The 20,542-nt window shown below is 41.3% G+C and overlaps 7 non-coding genes across 7 annotated transcripts; all 7 read left to right on the top strand.

Annotated features, from left to right (window-relative positions):
• Positions 1-7,401: 7,401 nt before the first annotated feature.
• Positions 7,402-7,616, top strand: LOC141131032 (small nucleolar RNA U3). Its single transcript, XR_012242657.1, has one exon. It is a non-coding gene; the product is annotated as a small nucleolar RNA U3 (small nucleolar RNA).
• Positions 7,617-8,292: 676 nt separating this feature from the next.
• On the top strand, positions 8,293-8,507 carry LOC141130958 (small nucleolar RNA U3). The gene has a single exon (XR_012242592.1). It is a non-coding gene; the product is annotated as a small nucleolar RNA U3 (small nucleolar RNA).
• A 676-nt stretch (positions 8,508-9,183) lies between these two features.
• Positions 9,184-9,398, top strand: LOC141131052 (small nucleolar RNA U3). Its single transcript, XR_012242675.1, has one exon. It is a non-coding gene; the product is annotated as a small nucleolar RNA U3 (small nucleolar RNA).
• A 7,884-nt stretch (positions 9,399-17,282) lies between these two features.
• LOC141130946 (small nucleolar RNA U3) lies at positions 17,283-17,497 on the top strand. The gene has a single exon (XR_012242581.1). It is a non-coding gene; the product is annotated as a small nucleolar RNA U3 (small nucleolar RNA).
• Positions 17,498-18,173: 676 nt separating this feature from the next.
• On the top strand, positions 18,174-18,388 carry LOC141130987 (small nucleolar RNA U3). The gene has a single exon (XR_012242618.1). It is a non-coding gene; the product is annotated as a small nucleolar RNA U3 (small nucleolar RNA).
• A 676-nt stretch (positions 18,389-19,064) lies between these two features.
• Positions 19,065-19,279, top strand: LOC141131022 (small nucleolar RNA U3). Its single transcript, XR_012242649.1, has one exon. It is a non-coding gene; the product is annotated as a small nucleolar RNA U3 (small nucleolar RNA).
• Positions 19,280-19,955: 676 nt separating this feature from the next.
• Positions 19,956-20,170, top strand: LOC141130973 (small nucleolar RNA U3). Its single transcript, XR_012242606.1, has one exon. It is a non-coding gene; the product is annotated as a small nucleolar RNA U3 (small nucleolar RNA).
• Positions 20,171-20,542: the final 372 nt, after the last annotated feature.

The raw sequence follows: 20,542 nt of genomic DNA, 5'->3' as shown, positions 1-20,542 counted from the left end.
GAGTCTTGTATTGTTTCAAAAACAGCTGAGTTTCCAATTCTGTGTTTTGGTCTAATTTGTAAACCATGTCTTTTATTTATTAATTGCCAGATGGAAACAAACATGACACGATATTTCTATGTGGGAAGGTTGTTAGCAGTACGACATGCAGTCGCTGCTCTTGTTTTTCCTTTGGCTTGGGCGCTTGGAGGAAATGGAAACAGCGCTCATGGAACCCAAGGAAAGATTCTGGGGCTTTATATGTTAGAAAGACAAAGAAAACAGTGAGGACGTGAGAACGTAACGTCCGTCACAGAGGGAGGGATTCCAGTGTACCAGCAAGATGCTGCCTCGTGGAATGCTCTGTGAAGCCGTCAGCGTTCACAACACAACAGGAGGAGAGCTTCAGCCCCCAGCTTGCCAATGAGGAAAAATGACAGCTCCTTGAATACCTCCACAGAAGCGACCAGAGCAGTAAGATAAAAACGAGAACCGTGAGTGATCTGTGAAACAGCAATAAGCTTCAATCCCCCGTCCCCCCTCCCTTCCCCCTCCCTCTCCCTCCCTCAGTCTCCCTTGCCTGCCGGGCGGCTGGTAAGATTTATTGTTTGCAGTGATTTTGCAGCTATAACACTGGAGGAAGCAAAAACGAAACTGCCAGAGACACGGAGCTGCAAAGAGTGGAGAGGGTAAGACGTGGATGGTTGAGAGGGATGTGGATAAATGACATGTAAATCTATAGAAGCCAAGCGTACTATTAAATGAAGAAAGTTTTAAATATGAGTGGAAACAACTGAGAAATACACTACAGGAAAAGCTGATAAGGTGACTGAAGGTCAAGGGACTGTGTCTGAAAGTAATTTGTTAAATAGTTGCAAACCTTGGCTTCCCGCCCCCCCTCTGCCTCCTCTTTTTGTCTTCCCCCCCCCGTCCCCCCCCCTTCTCCTGTTCCCCCTGCACCCAGAGCGGCTGATCAGAGGATTCATTATCCGTAAGGACTTAAAGCTGGACTGTGTGTAAAAGGGAATATATATGAATCCCAGCAGTTCCTTGTTTTGTCAGCATAAAGTATTTGGGAGGCAGATCTGAAAGAACAACATCTATTTAAAGGTGAAAACGGTCAAAGTTTTAAGAAACCAGCAGAAAGTATAACACGCAAAAAAAACACATTTAACTGGGGACCACCTGATTATTACACCTGAATACTACAAAACACAAACAGGACTGATATACGGAGACCCCCGGATAGGGGTAACCTGGAGCAACGCTAGCAACCACCACCCTTACTGTCCACCCTCATAAATTGACCGCGGCCCCTCCATACATTCAGATATATTTCTCCCCACTAAAAAAGGGGGAGCAAGGAAATAAGACTGGGTAAACGAATAAGAGTAATAAAGAAGGCAAAAATGAGTAAAAGTACAAATAAAGCGACAAGAGGAGGTGCCCTTAAATCCCCAAAAGATAAACTAGGGACTAGTACACTGAAGCAGTATATGACACAAGGAGCTAGCCCAAGAAATTTAGAAGCGGAGAAGCAGGGGAAAGCGAAGGTGGAAAATAAAAAAGGGACGGACAAAAAGGGAGGGGAGACCCCAGAACACTCCAGGGAAGAGTTTACATCAGAAGGGGAGTTGGAGAGTAGTAGGATAGAGGGGAGACCACCCGAGTCTCTCCCCCCCACAAAGGGAGAAATGAACGAGATGCTATTGAGGCTAGAAAAGTCGATCAAAGCAGACATCAGTATGATGAGAGGAGATCTGGGAAGCCTCCTGGACAGGGTAGAAGAAACAGAAAAAACGGTAGAGAATCAAAAGAAAGAACTGGAAACCCTTAAACAGCAAATGAAAACAGCAAAACAAATACAGAAGGAAATCCTTTATAAAATAGAAGATCAGGAAAATAGAAACAGAAGACAGAATATAAGGCTACGATCAGTCCCAGAAAAAGAGGGAGAAGATCTAAGGAAAATGTGCTCAATAGTATTTGGCCCCCTTATAGATAAAAAGGACGGAGAACCCCTAAGGATAGAAAGAATACATAGAGTCGGACACCGGAGAAACTCAGAAGAAAGACCACGGGACATTATTATTAGATTTAGATTTTATGAAGATAAGTCGGAGATCTGGGGAAAGTTAAGGAGAAAATCACCCCTGGTATATGAGGGTACGGAGTTACAGGTGTACGCCGATTTATCTCAAGAAACTTTAACAAGAAGAAGACACCTTAAACCCCTCTTAGAAAAGATGAGGCAACAAAACATCAGATATAGCTGGGGGTTCCCAGCCTGCCTGATAGGATACAAAGAGGGGAGATCAGCGAAATTGCGCTTTCCTGAAGATCTGGAAGGGTTCTGTGGAAAACTAGACTTGCAAATACCAGATATACCGGGCTGGACGGGGGGGGATTAGGGGGGAAGAGCACACAGATCACGTAAAACAGAAGATAGCAGGTCAACACCCCTTCAAATTTTTCAATCTAAGGAAGGGGTGAGAGGGTACACTGGATCCCATACCTTGGGATAAATAGGTTTGTTGGTCGCCCTGATGTTTGGGGCGCCGAACAAACGAGGGGCCCACAGGGGGCCAGGGGGGGGGGGAGATGGATGGGGGAGGGAGGTGGGAGGGGGGGGATGGGGAGGAGGGGGGGCACATGATGCATATGCCGGGTTAGAAGGAGGGGTGGCTCAGGGTGGGGGGAGGATGGATGGGGGGAGGGGGGGGAGGAAGGGGAATGGGCAGTAGGGGGAGTACAGTGTGCACTTGCCCCGATACAAAAAGGGGTAGCTCAAGACAGGTTAAAGGCACAAAAGATAGCAAATTCAGAAAAATGACAACACTGAAATTTCTTTCCTATAACGTAAAAGGGTTAAACTCAAATTTAAAAAGGCATAAAATCTTGAGGGAACTACAAACCTATGGAGCAGGGGTGGTGTCCCTGCAGGAGACCCACTTAACGTATGAATCAAATATTAGATTAAGATCAAAAGAATTCCCGAATTGGTTCTATGGAGATGCAATATCGAATAGAGCAAGGGGAGTGGCAATAGGATTGGCTAAAGGGGTACAGTTTAAATTAGGAGGTATGATGCAGGACCCAGGAGGGAGATTTTTATTCCTCAGAGGAATACTCGGAGGAATGGAATGTACCCTTGCCAACATATATGCCCCCAACAAAAACCCAGTAAGGTTTCTCAAGGGCACATTAGAGAAATTAATGGATTTTAAGAAGGGAGAACTCATAGTAATGGGAGACCTTAACATGTGTTTAGAACCAGGGATCGACAGTACGTCCGGGGCACAGGGGACGAATAACGGACAGATGAGGAAGATAAAACAGGAACTACATAAAAATCAACTGGTAGACATCTGGAGGATTATGAATGGTAAAATACGAGACTATACGTTCTATTCCCCTGTGCACCGGACGTACTCTAGGATCGACTACATATTAGTAGACCATAGACTTTTAGACAGGATAGTAGGTTCAAAAATAGGAATAATCACAATATCAGACCATGCCCCTATTGAGATGGAGATGCAGATTAATAGGGCACAAGGGAGGCAATCATTATGGAGAATAAACGAAGATCTATTACAAAATGAAGAAATCTCCAAAAAAATAGAGAGAGAGCTAAAATACTATTTTGAAACAAATGAAACAGGAGATACATCGGGATCGGTGACTTGGGAAGCACATAAAGCCTACATAAGGGGAATAATAATAAAAGAGGGAGTAAGGAGAAAGAGGGAAAGGAAAAACAAGATGGGTAATGTTATAAAAGAAATTTCTAACTTAGAACAAGAACACAAAAAACACAGAGGACACCACCAAACAACATACCTCGCACTGATAAATAAACGGGATGAATTAAAAAAGCTGATGGAACAAGAAACAAAGGAAAAATTTAACCAAATAGCTAAAGAAAGATACCTGTATGGAAATAAGGCGGGAAAGCATTTAGCCAGAATGCTCAGGAAAAAAAAAGCCCTTAACTTTATAGGAAAGATACAGGATAAACATGGGAAGATGGTGTATGAAACCAAAGAGATTGGGGAAGTATTTAAAAATTATTATAGTGAACTATATACGGAGGAGATTAATGGAGACCAGATAATGAAGGAAAGCAAAAACAGGAAGATAGAGGATTTCTTAAAAAACGCCAAATTAACCAAAATCACAAAAAATGCGAGAGAGGTTCTGGAGAAACCAATCACAGAGGAAGAGATATATAGAGCAATAGCAGATAGTACACAGGGGAAAAGTCCGGGTCCGGATGGGTTCACCACATATTACTACAAGAAATTTAAAGACATACTAGTTCCGAAAATGTGTAAGTACATGAACGGGGTGGGAAATGAATATGAATTAAGTAATGAGGCGCTTTTCGCTACAATCACCGTAATCCCCAAAGAGGCCAAAGATGCAACTTTATGCGCGAGTTACAGACCGATATCACTGATTAATGTAGATACAAAAATATACTCAAAAGTATTGGCCACAAGGATAAAAGAACTGATGAATGGGGTGATTCATCCGGACCAAGTAGGCTTTATAGCGGGAAGGGAAGGAAAAGACAATGGGGTGAGAACCCTACTGTTGCTCCAGAAGAGAAGGGAGGAGGGACTCCCAGGTCTGCTCTTGTCAAGTGATGCCGAAAAGGCGTTTGACAGGGTGGCCTGGGAGTTCCTGTTTAGAACCCTAGAAATAATTGGAATCGGCCCCAAGATGATAGGATGGATTAAAGCACTCTATAGGAAACCTAAGGCGGCCATTAAGATCAATGGAACCCTGTCGTCACCTTTCGAGATGAAGAGAGGGACAAGACAGGGATGCCCCCTGTCCCCCCTTCTCTTCGTGCTGGCCCTAGAACCCCTCCTGTCAACAATTAGAAATAACCCTGATATTGAAGGATTCAAGGTGGGAAAAGAGGAGCACAAACTGGCTGCTTATGCGGACGACGTGCTCTTCTATATAAGTAACCCCGGAAATACACTACCAAGATTGGTCAAAATATTAAAACATTATGGAGAAATAACAAACTTTAAGGTCAATATGGGGAAATCAGAAATTTTGAAGATAAAAGTGAGTAAAATAGAGGAGGAAAAACTAAAGAGAGATTTCCAATTTTGTTGGAAAAAAGAGATTAAATATTTGGGAATAATGCTTTCGAACTCCCCGGAAAAGTTATATAGGAAAAACTATATCCATCTCTTAGAGGAAATAAGGAGGGAAGGGAAAAAACTTCAGATAAAACCTCTTTCATGGATGGGGCGTATTAACGCCATAAAGATGGTCCTCTTACCTAAGATCACGTATAAATTCCAAATGCTGCCCATTAGACTCCCACAGGAATATATTAGAAAGTTGAAATCAATAATCTCTAACATAATATGGAAGAACAAAAGATCAAGAATATCTCTCAAGACACTAAAACAAGATAGAGCCAAAGGAGGCCTCGCGGTCCCAGATATCCTAAAATATTACAAAGCAATAATTATGTCAAGAGCAATAGAATGGGCTAGGGATAACCAAGAAAAAAGATGGGTGAATATAGAGAATCACTATAGTAAATCACGTTTAGGATCTATAATTTGGAACCCTCCGAGTCACAGAACGGTAGATGAGGAAACACACGGTTTAACAAAAATAGTTTTAAAAACATGGGAGGTAGCATATAAACAGTTAGATAAGACTTTTAATTCTCCTCTGATAGAATTAAAGGAGAATGAATATTTTGCACCAGGGAAAAGAGATATAGGGGGGAACTGGATAAAAAAAGATAAAGTACAGCTCAGAGAAATACTTAAAAAAGGGAAAATAGTCACAATAGCTGAATTGAAAGAAAACACAGACACATGGGTGATAGATGAATGGAGGTACATGCAACTAGATCGCTTCGTGAAAAACTTACCTCAACCAATAAGATCTGGAGAAAACTTGACAGAATTAGAAAAATTATGTTGCGCGGAAAAGACAAAAAATACAATATCTAAGCTATATAAACTATTATTAAAAGTAGAAGAAGCAGAGGTACCCACATTCATCAGAAATTGGGAAAAGGAGTTGGGAACACAAAAAGACACGAACACGATCAATAAAATGCTCCGTCTAGCCCATAGCTCAGCGACAGATACAAAAACGGCCGAGATGAACTATAAATGCATGGCAAGGTGGTACGCAACGCCAGATAGGATGAGTAAATTCCAACAGGGGAAATCGGCAGAGTGCTGGCGGGGATGTGGAGAGATGGGCACTATGGCTCACTTATGGTGGAATTGCCCGGTAATTAGGAAATATTGGAAAAAAATCTTGAGTTTGATAAAGGAGATTACAAAAATAGAGGTGAAGGAGGATCCATGGGTGGTTCTCTTCCACGGCATAGAAGGAAGTGTGAAACAATATAAAACATCTCTGGTTCCACATCTATTGAATGCAGCAAAAAGATTAATCCCCAAAAACTGGTGGGGAAAAGAAAGTCCAGAGGTGTGGGACTGGATAAATGCCGTGGAAGAGACCCACACCATGGAGCAGTTTTCTTTGGATAAGGAGGAAAAGAGAGAAGCAGACAATTGGAAATGTTGGAAGGAGTTTAAAAAAACATGGAGTTATGCGGAAAAAATCAAGATGTAACTACCCACTAAATAAGACCATGGGCAGTGCACAGGGGTGGGAGGGGAGGGGTTATATATATATATATATATACGTGTACGGTTTTCTTGCCTTTTCTTTTTCTCGGCTTTTAGATAGGTGAAACAGAGAGTTTCATAAATAAAGATAAAATTTTAGAGAAGGAAAATTAGGGGTTACGCCTTAATAGGTGAGGCTAAGATTTATATAATTATTCTATGTAAACCCCTGTCTTGAACCCCCGTGGAAATAAAAATAAATACGCCACAGTGATGAAGAGATAAGAAGAGATACTTATGAGCGAGAAAGCTGAATTAGTCTCTCTAAGAATTTTCTGAAGTGGCAGAAAGAAAAAAAAAAAAAAAAGAAAAAAAAAGAAAGACAAAGAAAAGACTGTCCTCACTGACAAACCATTCTTTCGGAAGCAAAGGAAACATGCCAGGCCATTCTGTTTTTAAAGAGGTGAAAACAAAAATGCTCCATCTGCGTTGTAGTCTCTCCTGTTTCTGCGCTGAACAAGACTGTGAGGTGCTTTTAAAACTTTGCTCGGGTTACCAAAAGGACATCCAAAAGAATCAAGATAGCCAATATAAGGCATCAAGAAATGTTACGATTTGTGAGAAAAGAATTGCAAAATGATTTTTCTTTAGAATAGGACGTTGGCAAACAGGCATCTTAATTATTACTACTTGATTTCTACAAGTAGTTTACATTGGAGGTTAACAAACATGTTCACCATTTGTTGAAGGAATAGTGGTTAAGATGTTGCTGAAATCTTTGCTTTGGCTAAGTAGGATTATACTTTCAGGTATCATTTCTGTAGGTTTCAAAGAGAGAAATGTGCTCGAAAGCGTCCAAACTCATCTTCCACGATGATGAATTTTAGGGTTCTTGTCTCAGAAGGATTCTTGTTGGCAGTGCTGCTCTATGCAGGTGCTGCCACCATTTAATGACGTTGTCATCTTTCTAGATGGGAAGATGGCATGAGGGAACTCATTCAGAGTGGTTGTTTGAGTGCTGAGAGTCTTGTATTGTTTCAAAAACAGCTGAGTTTCCAATTTTATGTTTTGGTCTAATTTATAAACCATGTCTTTTATTTACTAATTGCAAGATGGAAACAAAAATGACATGATATTTCTATGTGGGAAGGTTGTTAGCAGTGCGACAGGCAGTCGCTGCTCATGTTTTTCCTTTGGCTTGTGCACTTGGAGGAAATGGAAACAATACTCATGGAACCCAAGGAAAGATTCTGGGGCTTTATATGTTAGAAAGACAAAGAAAAGACTGTCCTCACTGACTAATCATTCTTTCGAAAGCAAAGGAAACATGCCAGGCCATTCTGTTTTTAAAGAGGTGAAAACAAAAATGCTCCATCTGCGTTGTAGTCTCTCCTGTTTCTGCGCTGAACAAGACTGTGAGGTGCTTTTAAAACTTTGCTCGGGTTACCAAAAGGACATCCAAAAGAATCAAGATGGACAATATAAGGCATCAAGAAATGTTACGATTTGAGAGAAAAGAATTGCAAAATGATTTTTCTTTAGAATAGGACGTTGGCAAACAGGCATCTTAATTATTACTACTTGATTTCTACAAGTAGTTTACATTGGAGGTTAACAAACATGTTCACCATTTGTTGAAGGAATAGTGGTTAAGATGTTGCTGAAATCTTTGCCATGGCAAGGTAGGACTATACTTTCAGGGATCATTTCTGTAGGATTCAAAGGGAGAAATGTGCTTGAAAGTGTCCAAACTCACCTTCCACGATGATGAATTTTAGGGTTCTTGTCTCAGAAGGATTCTTGTTGGCAGTGCTGTTCTATGCAGGTGCTGCCACCATTTGATGACATTGTCATCTTTCTGGATGGGAAGATGGCAGGAGGGAACTCATTCAGAGTGGTTGTTTGAGTGCTGAGAGTCTTGTATTGTTTCAAAAACAGCTGAGTTTCCAATTCTGTGTTTTGGTCTAATTTGTAAACCATGTCTTTTATTTATTAATTGCCAGATGGAAACAAACATGACATGATATTTCTATGTGGGAAGGTTGTTAGCAGTACGACATGCAGTCGCTGCTCTTGTTTTTCCTTTGGCTTGGGCGCTTGGAGGAAATGGAAACAGCGCTCATGGAACCCAAGGAAAGATTCTGGGGCTTTATATGTTAGAAAGACAAAGAAAAGACTGTCCTCACTGACAAACCATTCTTTCGGAAGCAAAGGAAACATGCCAGGCCATTCTGTTTTTAAAGAGGTGAAAACAAAAATGCTCCATCTGCGTTGTAGTCTCTCCTGTTTCTGCGCTGAACAAGACTGTGAGGTGCTTTTAAAACTTTGCTCGGGTTACCAAGAGGACATCCAAAAGAATCAAGATAGCCAATATAAGGCATCAAGAAATGTTACGATTTGAGAGAAAAGAATTGCAAAATGATTTTTCTTTAGAATAGGACGTTGGCAAACAGGCATCTTAATTATTACTACTTGATTTCTACAAGTAGTTTACATTGGAGGTTAACAAACATGTTCACCATTTGTTGAAGGAATAGTGGTTAAGATGTTGCTGAAATCTTTGCTTTGGCTAAGTAGGATTATACTATCAGGTATCATTTCTGTAGGTTTCAAAGAGAGAAACGTGCTCGAAAGCGTCCAAACTCATCTTCCACGATGATGAATTTTAGGGTTCTTGTCTCAGAAGGATTCTTGTTGGCAGTGCTGCTCTATGCAGGTGCTGCCACCATTTAATGACGTTGTCATCTTTCTAGATGGGAAGATGGCATGAGGGAACTCATTCAGAGTGGTTGTTTGAGTGCTGAGAGTCTTGTATTGTTTCAAAAACAGCTGAGTTTCCAATTTTATGTTTTGGTCTAATTTATAAACCATGTCTTTTATTTACTAATTGCAAGATGGAAACAAAAATGACATGATATTTCTATGTGGGAAGGTTGTTAGCAGTGCGACAGGCAGTCGCTGCTCATGTTTTTCCTTTAATGGGAGATGAGTACAGCGCTGCACCACTGATCATGTGAAAAAAGTTTACACGGTAAGCAGCTAACACTCCTTTTAGACAAAAGAAAAATAAAAATGAGAACAATATAAAGTGTAGCGCTCTCGGTACAAAAGTGCTGGAAGAACCAAACAAAATGGACTAGGCCTAAACCATTACTGGGAGGCCCACAGAAAACATCAAATTCAAAATTGCATATAAGTGACTAGATACAATACAAATTAAACGAAGTGTCACATATTGTCAAAATAAATTAATATGGTGGAGAAAAAAAAAAAAAAAAAAAAACACAATGTGGAGAAATGTGAAGGTATAATTAAATAAATTGTGTTATATAACAAAAAATGTCCAAATAAAGTCCAAAATTTATGGAGATTAGGATCTGGATGAGATTCAAACACCCACCACCCAAAACAGTCTCTGAAAATTGAATGGTGAAAACAATGATGAGGGACTTTTGCCAAGTGAGTGGATAAAACACCAGATAAATGAAACTTCTGAATAAGTGTCGGGACCACCACCAAAGCATCGGAGGAGGCTTACCGGAACTAGATGACTTGAAAAGACATACGTCTTCCAAGTCCCAAAAGGCTTGTTTAGCCACCAAGGCTGGCAGGATGGATCCTCAGATGTCCTCAACTTCCAATAGGGGAGGGAAGAGGGAAGAAAGAAAGGGGAGGTGGAGATCCCGTCGTACCTCAACCGTCCAGACTCATCAACAGGCCAACCGAATAGAGTTACATGCCATGGGAAAAATAAAGCTCACATGGCATGATATCGTTTAAAACATAAATTTATTAAAAATATAAACAGGAACACTCACATTTGCGAAGATCAGAATAAGCTCAAAACAAAATGGTAAACGCGGTAATCGTAGGGAGTCCACCCGACATGTTTCGGCTAACGAGCCTTCATCTGGGGTGTGGAGCCCCCCTACCTTACCGCTATTTAAACTAGAAATGACCCCCACTGGGAGTGTCACAGCACAGGAAGTGCCCCGCTGGTATCACTTCCGGTTTAAAGAAAGAAATGGAATGTATGTAAATTATAATGTTCTGGTCAGTGGTATAAAGCAACAAATACCCGTTTAATGGTATTCCAATTTGAAATTAATGAACCAGTAAATATATCAAAAAGAACTTCAATACTAGTGATATGGCCAGCCGACCCGGAAGTGCTCGGAATGTAACCAAGCCTCGGGGTCAGCATGGCCAGATAGGCAGATCCGAGCGCCATCGCGCTCTGCCCGCTAGGCGTGTCAGATACCATGGCCTTGCGCAATCGCGGAAGTCACAAAGGTGCCCGCTTGCGCACCAAGCCTCGCTCTCGGTCTGCGTGACTGCAGGCCGGAGCGTCGTCACGCCCCACCTGTCTAATTCAACGTCAGGGAGTTAGGTCGAGCCCGTCACGGTCGAATGCTGCACATGCGCACTCGCACCTCGGGGTTCGGCTGCGTCATCACGCTCGTCTGTACACCTAATTCAACTTCCTACAATAGGGGGAGGATCCCACAGGTCAGGGAAGGCCGGGACCACATCCTGGCGATCGCTTGATCCGGGTCAGGTGTCAGCAGAGGTGGAAAAAAGTTAATAAAATAAGATAGAAGGAATTATAATAAAATGGAGTAAAAATGAAATGCGACTTATGTTAAAAATGTCTGCACATTAGGAATAAATAAAAATTGGATTAGTGTTGGTAATTGTATGGAGGCAGTAACCACAACCATACAGTGTTAGGAAAATGACACTACCAATGGGGGCATCCCGAACAGTCAAATGTGATATAACAAAAACACAAAGTGCTGCCAATATTAGGAATAACATTAAATCGGGATACATCTACCATAATATACAAATAAATGTAAGGTCATGGTATGATTACTTAAAGGGGTATAGACCCCTATAATCAATATATATATATGGTATGAAAATAAAATCAAATGAAAAATTATAAAAATAAAAATAAAAAATTTTTTATTTTAAAATTTATTTATTTATTTTTTTTTTTTTATAAAATTAATAGTAAAGAGAGATCACAGATGGTTAAGCCTGGTTGATAAATGAATTAATGTCCCACTCCACGTTAATACCTTGTGGGAAGTGGCAACCTAGTTCGTAGATCCAGTAAGTCTCACGACGGGAGACACCCCTGAGGGTTGATCCACCCCGCCAGGGGGCCACATACCGGTCGATAATGAGAAACTGGGTACCTTCAGGGTTCCGATCATGGTATTCCCTATAATGGCGAGGTACAGTATGTTTAGTACTACCCGCTTTGATGAGGTTGATATGCTCTGAGACTCTGGTCGTAAATGACCTAATAGTACGTCCTACATATTGTTTGCCACATGGGCAAGTCAGAAGGTAAACTACCCCGATAGTCGCACAGGTGCAAAACTGCTTGATTTTGTAGGAGCGGCCAGTCACCGTAGAAGAAAAAGTGTAGCTAGTTCTCCTACCATTGGTGTTATATTGGCAAACCAAACATTTCCTACAGGGATGGAAACCAATCCAATTATGAAAAAAGGAAGGTTTATTAGGGGGATTAACCACATTAGGAGCAAGTCTATTACGAAGGGACGGGGCACCCCTAAAGACCACCTTGGGGGTTTCGGGCAACATAGGGCCCAAAATCTTATCGGTTTTTAAGACATCCCAATGATGTTCAAAGATCCTTCTGATGTGTTTATGTTGTATAGAGAAGGATGTCATGAATGACCATTTAAAGTCCTCATTAGCCTGTCTTGGTTTGTCTTCTAGAAGTGTTTGGCGATCGACAAGGCAAGCATTGTCTATCTCTTTATCCAAATCTAAGGATTTGTAACCCTTCTCCAGAAATCTATTTTTGAGAGCCACTGCTTGGGTCTTAAAGATGTTAAGATCACTACAGTTCCTCCGTAGTCGCAGGAACTGACTTTTAGGAACTGATCTGATCCAAGGGGCATGATGGCAACTATCGGTAGGAATATATCCATTCCGATCGGTGGATTTGAAGTAGGTACTGAATACAAATTGGCTTTCTCTTCTTTCAATGGTCAGGTCCAAAAAATGGATGGAAGATGAGCTTGCTTCAAATGACAAGACAATGTTCCTGTCGTTATTGTTAAGGGTCGCAAAAAAATCTTCCAGATCGTCCGGAGTCCCAGTCCATAGGAGGAGGACGTCATCTATGTAGCGAGCCCACAGCAAGAGGTGTGGGCTCTGCATAGCATAGACGACGTCCTCCTCCCATTTGGCCATAAATAAATTGGCCAGACTGGGAGCGAACTTGGCTCCCATTGCGACACCTTTGTGTTGCCGGTAAAATCTACCATCGAACCAGAAGTAATTGTGCTGAGTTGCGAACACAATTAACTCGATGATAAAGTCCACCTGGGGCGCGGCAAGGGAAACATCTCTGTCAAGAAAACTTTTGACCGCATCAATACCCCTATCTTGTGGGATACAGGTGTAAAGTGATGCAACATCTGCAGTTGCCATGATGAGATCGCCTGAATAGGATACATTGGAAAGTAATTTTATCACATCCTTAGTGTCCTTCAAATAGGACGGCATCTTAATGACTGATGGCTGGAGGAAAAAATCAATATATTTTCCGATTTTTGAGGTGACAGAATCGATGCCACTAATTATTGGCCGACCAGGGGGATGTAAGGGGTCCTTGTGGACCTTCGGCAGGTAATACATAACAGGTATACGTGGGGCAAGTGGGACTAAAAATGATCTCTCTTTCTTATTTAAAATATAGGAATTATACCCTTTAGACACCAGTCGTTGTAACTCTTTTTTATACTTATGTGTAGGGTTACCTGATAGTTCAATGTAAGTCTCATGATCTCCTAAAATGCGATGCATTTCTTGAATATAGTCCGATTTATTCAATAAGACAATGCCACCGCCCTTATCGGCGGGGCGGATGACCAAGTTTTTATTGTCGCATAGAGTTTTTAGGCCTGTTGAGGGTAAGGGATTGGGAAATCTACGTTTTATTGGGACGTTGGCCAGATCTCTCAACACTAATTCTTTAAACATATTGATAGCCGGTGAGGGCTGTGTTGGAGGGCTGAAAAGGGAGGGGTTGGATAAACCTGAATGGACAGTGCCAGACGTTGCCGACCTGGCTATGTTTCTAGAGGGATTAGAGATGATGTACCTTTGGACGTTGATTTTTCTGATGTACTTTTGAATGTCGATAAAGGTATCGAACTTATTTAGTTTGCACGGAGGGGCAAATTTAAGTCCTTTGTTGAGAATAATTTTTTCTTCCTGAGTGAGAACAGTGTCACTCAGGTTGAAAACCCCCTGACAAGTTAAGTTCTTAGCCTTTTTTCTTCTCTGAATCCTCCTCCCTCCTCTGGACCCTCTCTTGTTTCCGGACCTCTTTTGTTGTTTTGAGGGGCCTCGTGAAAACCCCGAGTTGACCTTGGTCCAGAATAGGGTCGTTTATAGGGGGATGGGCCATAGCCGGCACTAGGAAATGGATAGACATTCTCGCTATGTTGATCCCGCAACGGAGAATATCTATTGTATGTTGAGACAGGGGGGTGCCTATAATAAGGTGGATATTGATGTTGGGAGTAATGGGGAGGATCGTAATTACGACTGGGGGAGCCCCTATAATGGGAACTTTCCCGATCGTAATACCGATGATCATCTTGACCTCGATGATCACCTCTATTACCACCTCTACCCCTACTCCTAGAGTAATGACCCCTCCCTCTTTGTTGGTTACTAGGGGTATGTGCGCTAGGATGTCGGCCTCTACGTGAGGAGGGACGCACATCCTGAGCTCGCCCCTTAACAACTGATGGTTTAGGATGGACAGGATGTTCATGAACGGGGGCTGTCATACCCGTATCCTGGGCATTAGTTTCCATTGCGGTTTCCAAAATGGGTGCCGCAGTGGACTTCTGCCATCCAAACACTTTACCGGCTTTATAGTCACTACAGTCTCGGGAATATTTTTTATGTTTTTTGGTTCTTTGTTCCTTATCCTCCTTTATGAGGTGGGCTTGTAAGTTGGACGACAAAGTGTTATATTCAACCGAGTTTTTAAAGGAGAGTAGTTTGTCTTTAAGATCCCTAATCTCTCGATCAAGGACTGAAAGTCTCGTACGTTTCCTTGAGATGAGAAAGTCTAGAAATCTGATGCCAGCATCATTAAAATAAGTGAACCAGATGTCAAGTTCAGACTCACCCTGTTGAGGGTGAACATCCCATCTCAAGCTCCGTGGGATCATGTCTTCTGCCACATATTTTTCTAAGAAGGCAAGATCCCATTGGAGATGGAGCTCGGAGACCATAACATTTTTTAACCTTAAAAATAGTCCTCCTATTTCTGAATCATTAGGAGTGGCTACAAATACGCCATCAGTATTTACTACTCTAGATGCACGGTAGTCAAATATATCCATATTGAAAGGGATAAGGGCTGCGGCTATACTATGTGTCTAAAAACTAGTAGAATCAATGGGAGATGAGTACAGCGCTGCACCACTGATCATGTGAAAAAAGTTTACACGGTAAGCAGCTATCCTTTTAGACAAAATAAAAATAAAAATGAGAACAATATAAAGTGTAGCGCTCTCGGTACAAAAGTTTAAGTAATCATACCATGACCTTACATTTATTTGTATATTATGGTAGATGTATCCCGATTTAATGTTATTCCTAATATTGGCAGCACTTTGTGTTTTTGTTATATCACATTTGACTGTTCGGGATGCCCCCATTGGTAGTGTCATTTTCCTAACACTGTATGGTTGTGGTTACTGCCTCCATACAATTACCAACACTAATCCAATTTTTATTTATTCCTAATGTGCAGACATTTTTAACATAAGTCGCATTTCATTTTTACTCCATTTTATTATAATTCCTTCTATCTTATTTTATTAACTTTTTTCCACCTCTGCTGACACCTGACCCGGATCAAGCGATCGCCAGGATGTGGTCCCGGCCTTCCCTGACCTGTGGGATCCTCCCCCTATTGTAGGAAGTTGAATTAGGTGTACAGACGAGCGTGATGACGCAGCCGAACCCCGAGGTGCGAGTGCGCATGTGCAGCATTCGACCGTGACGGGCTCGACCTAACTCCCTGACGTTGAATTAGACAGGTGGGGCGTGACGACGCTCCGGCCTGCAGTCACGCAGACCGAGAGCGAGGCTTGGTGCGCAAGCGGGCACCTTTGTGACTTCCGCGATTGCGCAAGGCCATGGTATCTGACACGCCTAGCGGGCAGAGCGCGATGGCGCTCGGATCTGCCTATCTGGCCATGCTGACCCCGAGGCTTGGTTACATTCCGAGCACTTCCGGGTCGGCTGGCCATATCACTAGTATTGAAGTTCTTTTTGATATATTTACTGGTTCATTAATTTCAAATTGGAATACCATTAAACGGGTATTTGTTGCTTTATACCACTGACCAGAACATTATAATTTACATACATTCCATTTCTTTCTTTAAACCGGAAGTGATACCAGCGGGGCACTTCCTGTGCTGTGACACTCCCAGTGGGGGTCATTTCTAGTTTAAATAGCGGTAAGGTAGGGGGGCTCCACACCCCAGATGAAGGCTCGTTAGCCGAAACATGTCGGGTGGACTCCCTACGATTACCGCGTTTACCATTTTGTTTTGAGCTTATTCTGATCTTCGCAAATGTGAGTGTTCCTGTTTATATTTTTAATAAATTTATGTTTTAAACGATATCATGCCATGTGAGCTTTATTTTTCCCATGGCATGTAACTCTATTCGGTTGGCCTGTTGATGAGTCTGGACGGTTGAGGTACGACGGGATCTCCACCTCCCCTTTCTTTCTTCCCTCTTCCCTCCCCTATTGGAAGTTGAGGACATCTGAGGATCCATCCTGCCAGCCTTGGTGGCTAAACAAGCCTTTTGGGACTTGGAAGACGTATGTCTTTTCAAGTCATCTAGTTCCGGTAAGCCTCCTCCGATGCTTTGGTGGTGGTCCCGACACTTATTCAGAAGTTTCATTTATCTGGTGTTTTATCCACTCACTTGGCAAAAGTCCCTCATCATTGTTTTCACCATTCAATTTTCAGAGACTGTTTTGGGTGGTGGGTGTTTGAATCTCATCCAGATCCTAATCTCCATAAATTTTGGACTTTATTTGGACATTTTTTGTTATATAACACAATTTATTTAATTATACCTTCATGTTTTTCCTTTGGCTTGTGCACTTGGAGGAAATGGAAACAATACTCATGGAACCCAAGGAAAGATTCTGGGGCTTTATATGTTAGAAAGACAAAGAAAAGACTGTCCTCACTGACTAATCATTCTTTCGAAAGCAAAGGAAACATGCCAGGCCATTCTGTTTTTAAAGAGGTGAAAACAAAAATGCTCCATCTGCGTTGTAGTCTCTCCTGTTTCTGCGCTGAACAAGACTGTGAGGTGCTTTTAAAACATTGCTCGGGTTACCAAAAGGACATCCAAAAGAATCAAGATGGACAATATAAGGCATCAAGAAATGTTACGATTTGAGAGAAAAGAATTGCAAAATGATTTTTCTTTAGAATAGGACGTTGGCAAACAGGCATCTTAATTATTACTACTTGATTTCTACAAGTAGTTTACATTGGAGGTTAACAAACATGTTCACCATTTGTTGAAGGAATAGTGGTTAAGATGTTGCTGAAATCTTTGCCATGGCAAGGTAGGACTATACTTTCAGGAATCATTTCTGTAGGATTCAAAGGGAGAAATGTGCTCGAAAGTGTCCAAACTCACCTTCCACGATGATGAATTTTAGGGTTCTTGTCTCAGAAAGATTCTTGTTGGCAGTGCTGTTCTATGCAGGTGCTGCCACCATTTGATGACATTGTCATCTTTCTGGATGGGAAGATGGCAGGAGGGAACTCATTCAGAGTGGTTGTTTGAGTGCTGAGAGTCTTGTATTGTTTCAAAAACAGCTGAGTTTCCAATTCTGTGTTTTGGTCTAATTTGTAAACCATGTCTTTTATTTATTAATTGCCAGATGGAAACAAACATGACACGATATTTCTATGTGGGAAGGTTGTTAGCAGTACGACATGCAGTCGCTGCTCTTGTTTTTCCTTTGGCTTGGGCGCTTGGAGGAAATGGAAACAGTGCTCATGGAACCCAAGGAAAGATTCTGGGGCTTTATATGTTAGAAAGACAAAGAAAAGACTGTCCTCACTGACAAACCATTCTTTCGGAAGCAAAGAAAACATGCCAGGCCATTCTGTTTTTAAAGAGGTGAAAACAAAAATGCTCCATCTGCGTTGTAGTCTCTCCTGTTTCTGCGCTGAACAAGACTGTGAGGTGCTTTTAAAACTTTGCTCGGGTTACCAAAAGGACATCCAAAAGAATCAAGATAGCCAATATAAGGCATCAAGAAATGTTACGATTTGTGAGAAAAGAATTGCAAAATGATTTTTCTTTAGAATAGGACGTTGGCAAACAGGCATCTTAATTATTACTACTTGATTTCTACAAGTAGTTTACATTGGAGGTTAACAAACATGTTCACCATTTGTTGAAGGAATAGTGGTTAAGATGTTGCTGAAATCTTTGCCATGGCAAGGTAGGACTATACTTTCAGGGATCATTTCTGTAGGATTCAAAGGGAGAAATGTGCTCGAAAGGGTCCAAACTCACCTTCCACGATGATGAATTTTAGGGTTCTTGTCCCAGAAGGATTCTTGTTGGCAGTGCTGTTCTATGCAGGTGCTGCCACCATTTGATGACATTGTCATCTTTCTAGATGGGAAGATGGCAGGAGGGAACTCATTCAGAGTGGTTGTTTGAGTGCTGAGAGTCTTGTATTGTTTCAAAAACAGCTGAGTTTCCAATTCTGTGTTTTGGTCTAATTTGTAAACCATGTCTTTTATTTATTAATTGCCAGATGGAAACAAACATGACACGATATTTCTATGTGGGAAGGTTGTTAGCAGTACGACAGGCAGTCGCTGCTCTTGTTTTTCCTTTGGCTTGGGCGCTTGGAGGAAATGGAAACAGCGCTCATGGAACCCAAGGAAAGATTCTGGGGCTTTATATGTTAGAAAGACAAAGAAAAGACTGTCCTCACTGACAAACCATTCTTTCGGAAGCAAAGGAAACATGCCAGGCCATTCTGTTTTTAAAGAGGTGAAAACAAAAATGCTCCATCTGCGTTGTAGTCTCTCCTGTTTCTGCGCTGAACAAGACTGTGAGGTGCTTTTAAAACTTTGCTCGGGTTACCAAAAGGACATCCAAAAGAATCAAGATAGCCAATATAAGGCATCAAGAAATGTTACGATTTGTGAGAAAAGAATTGCAAAATGATTTTTCTTTAGAATAGGACGTTGGCAAACAGGCATCTTAATTATTACTACTTGATTTCTACAAGTAGTTTACATTGGAGGTTAACAAACATGTTCACCATTTGTTGAAGGAATAGTGGTTAAGATGTTGCTGAAATCTTTGCTTTGGCTAAGTAGGATTATACTTTCAGGTATCATTTCTGTAGTTTTCAAAGAGAGAAATGTGCTCGAAAGCGTCCAAACTCATCTTCCACGATGATGAATTTTAGGGTTCTTGTCTCAGAAGGATTCTTGTTGGCAGTGCTGCTCTATGCAGGTGCTGCCACCATTTAATGACGTTGTCATCTTTCTAGATGGGAAGATGGCATGAGGTAACTCATTCAGAGTGGTTGTTTGAGTGCTGAGAGTCTTGTATTGTTTCAAAAACAGCTGAGTTTCCAATTTTATGTTTTGGTCTAATTTATAAACCATGTCTTTTATTTACTAATTGCAAGATGGAAACAAAAATGACATGATATTTCTATGTGGGAAGGTTGTTAGCAGTGCGACAGGCAGTCGCTGCTCATGTTTTTCCTTTGGCTTGTGCACTTGGAGGAAATGGAAACAATACTCATGGAACCCAAGGAAAGATTCTGGGGCTTTATATGTTAGAAAGACAAAGAAAAGACTGTCCTCACTGACTAATCATTCTTTTGAAAGCAAAGGAAATATGCTAGGCCATTCTGTTTTTAAAGAGGTGAAAACAAAAATGCTCCATCTCCGTTGTAGTCTCGCCTGTTACTGCGCTGAACAAGACTGTGAGTTGCTTTTAAAACTTTGCTCGGGTTACCAAAAGGACATCCAAAAGAATCAAGATAGCCAATATAAGGCATCAAAAAATATTACGATTTGAGAGAAAAGAATTGCAAAATGATTTTTCTTTAGAATAGGATGTTGGCAAACAGGCATCTTAATTATTACTACTTGATTTCTACAAGTAGTTTACATTGGAGGTTAACAAACATGTTCACCATTTGTTGAAGGAATAGTGGTTAAGATGTTGCTGAAATCTTTGGCGTGGCAAGGTAGGACTTTACTTTCAGGGATCATTTCTGTAGGATTCAATGGGAAAAATGTGCTCAAAAGTGTCTAAACTCACCTTCCACGATGATGAATTTTAGGGTTTTTGTCTCAAAAGGATTCTTGTTGGCAGTGCTGCTCTATGCAGGTGCTGCCACCATTTGATGACATTGTTATCTTTCTAGATGGGAAGATGGCAGGAGGGAACTCATTCAGAGTGGTTGTTTGAGTGCTGAGAGTCTTGTATTGTTTCAAAAACAGCTGAGTTTCCAATTTTGTGTTTTGGTCTAATTTGTAAACCATGTCTTTTATTTACTAATTGCCAGACGGAAACAAAAATGACATGATATTTCTATGTGGGAAGGCTGTTAGCAGTGCGACAGGCAGTCGCTGCACATGTTTTTCCTTTGGCTTGGGCGCTTGGAGGAAATGGAAACAACGCTCATGGAACCCAAGGAAAGATTCTGGGGCTTTATATGTTAGAAAGACAAAGAAAAGACTGTCCTCACTGACAAACCATTCTTTCGGAAGCAAAGGAAACATGCCAGGCCATTCTGTTTTTAAAGAGGTGAAAACAAAAATGCTCCATCTGCG

The sequence above is a fragment of the Aquarana catesbeiana genome, linkage group LG02, assembly GCF_042186555.1.
Source record: "Aquarana catesbeiana isolate 2022-GZ linkage group LG02, ASM4218655v1, whole genome shotgun sequence".
Lineage (NCBI taxonomy): Eukaryota > Metazoa > Chordata > Amphibia > Anura > Ranidae > Aquarana > Aquarana catesbeiana.
Note: the sequence above shows the minus strand (reverse complement) of the source record. Positions and strands in the feature narration are given on the sequence as shown.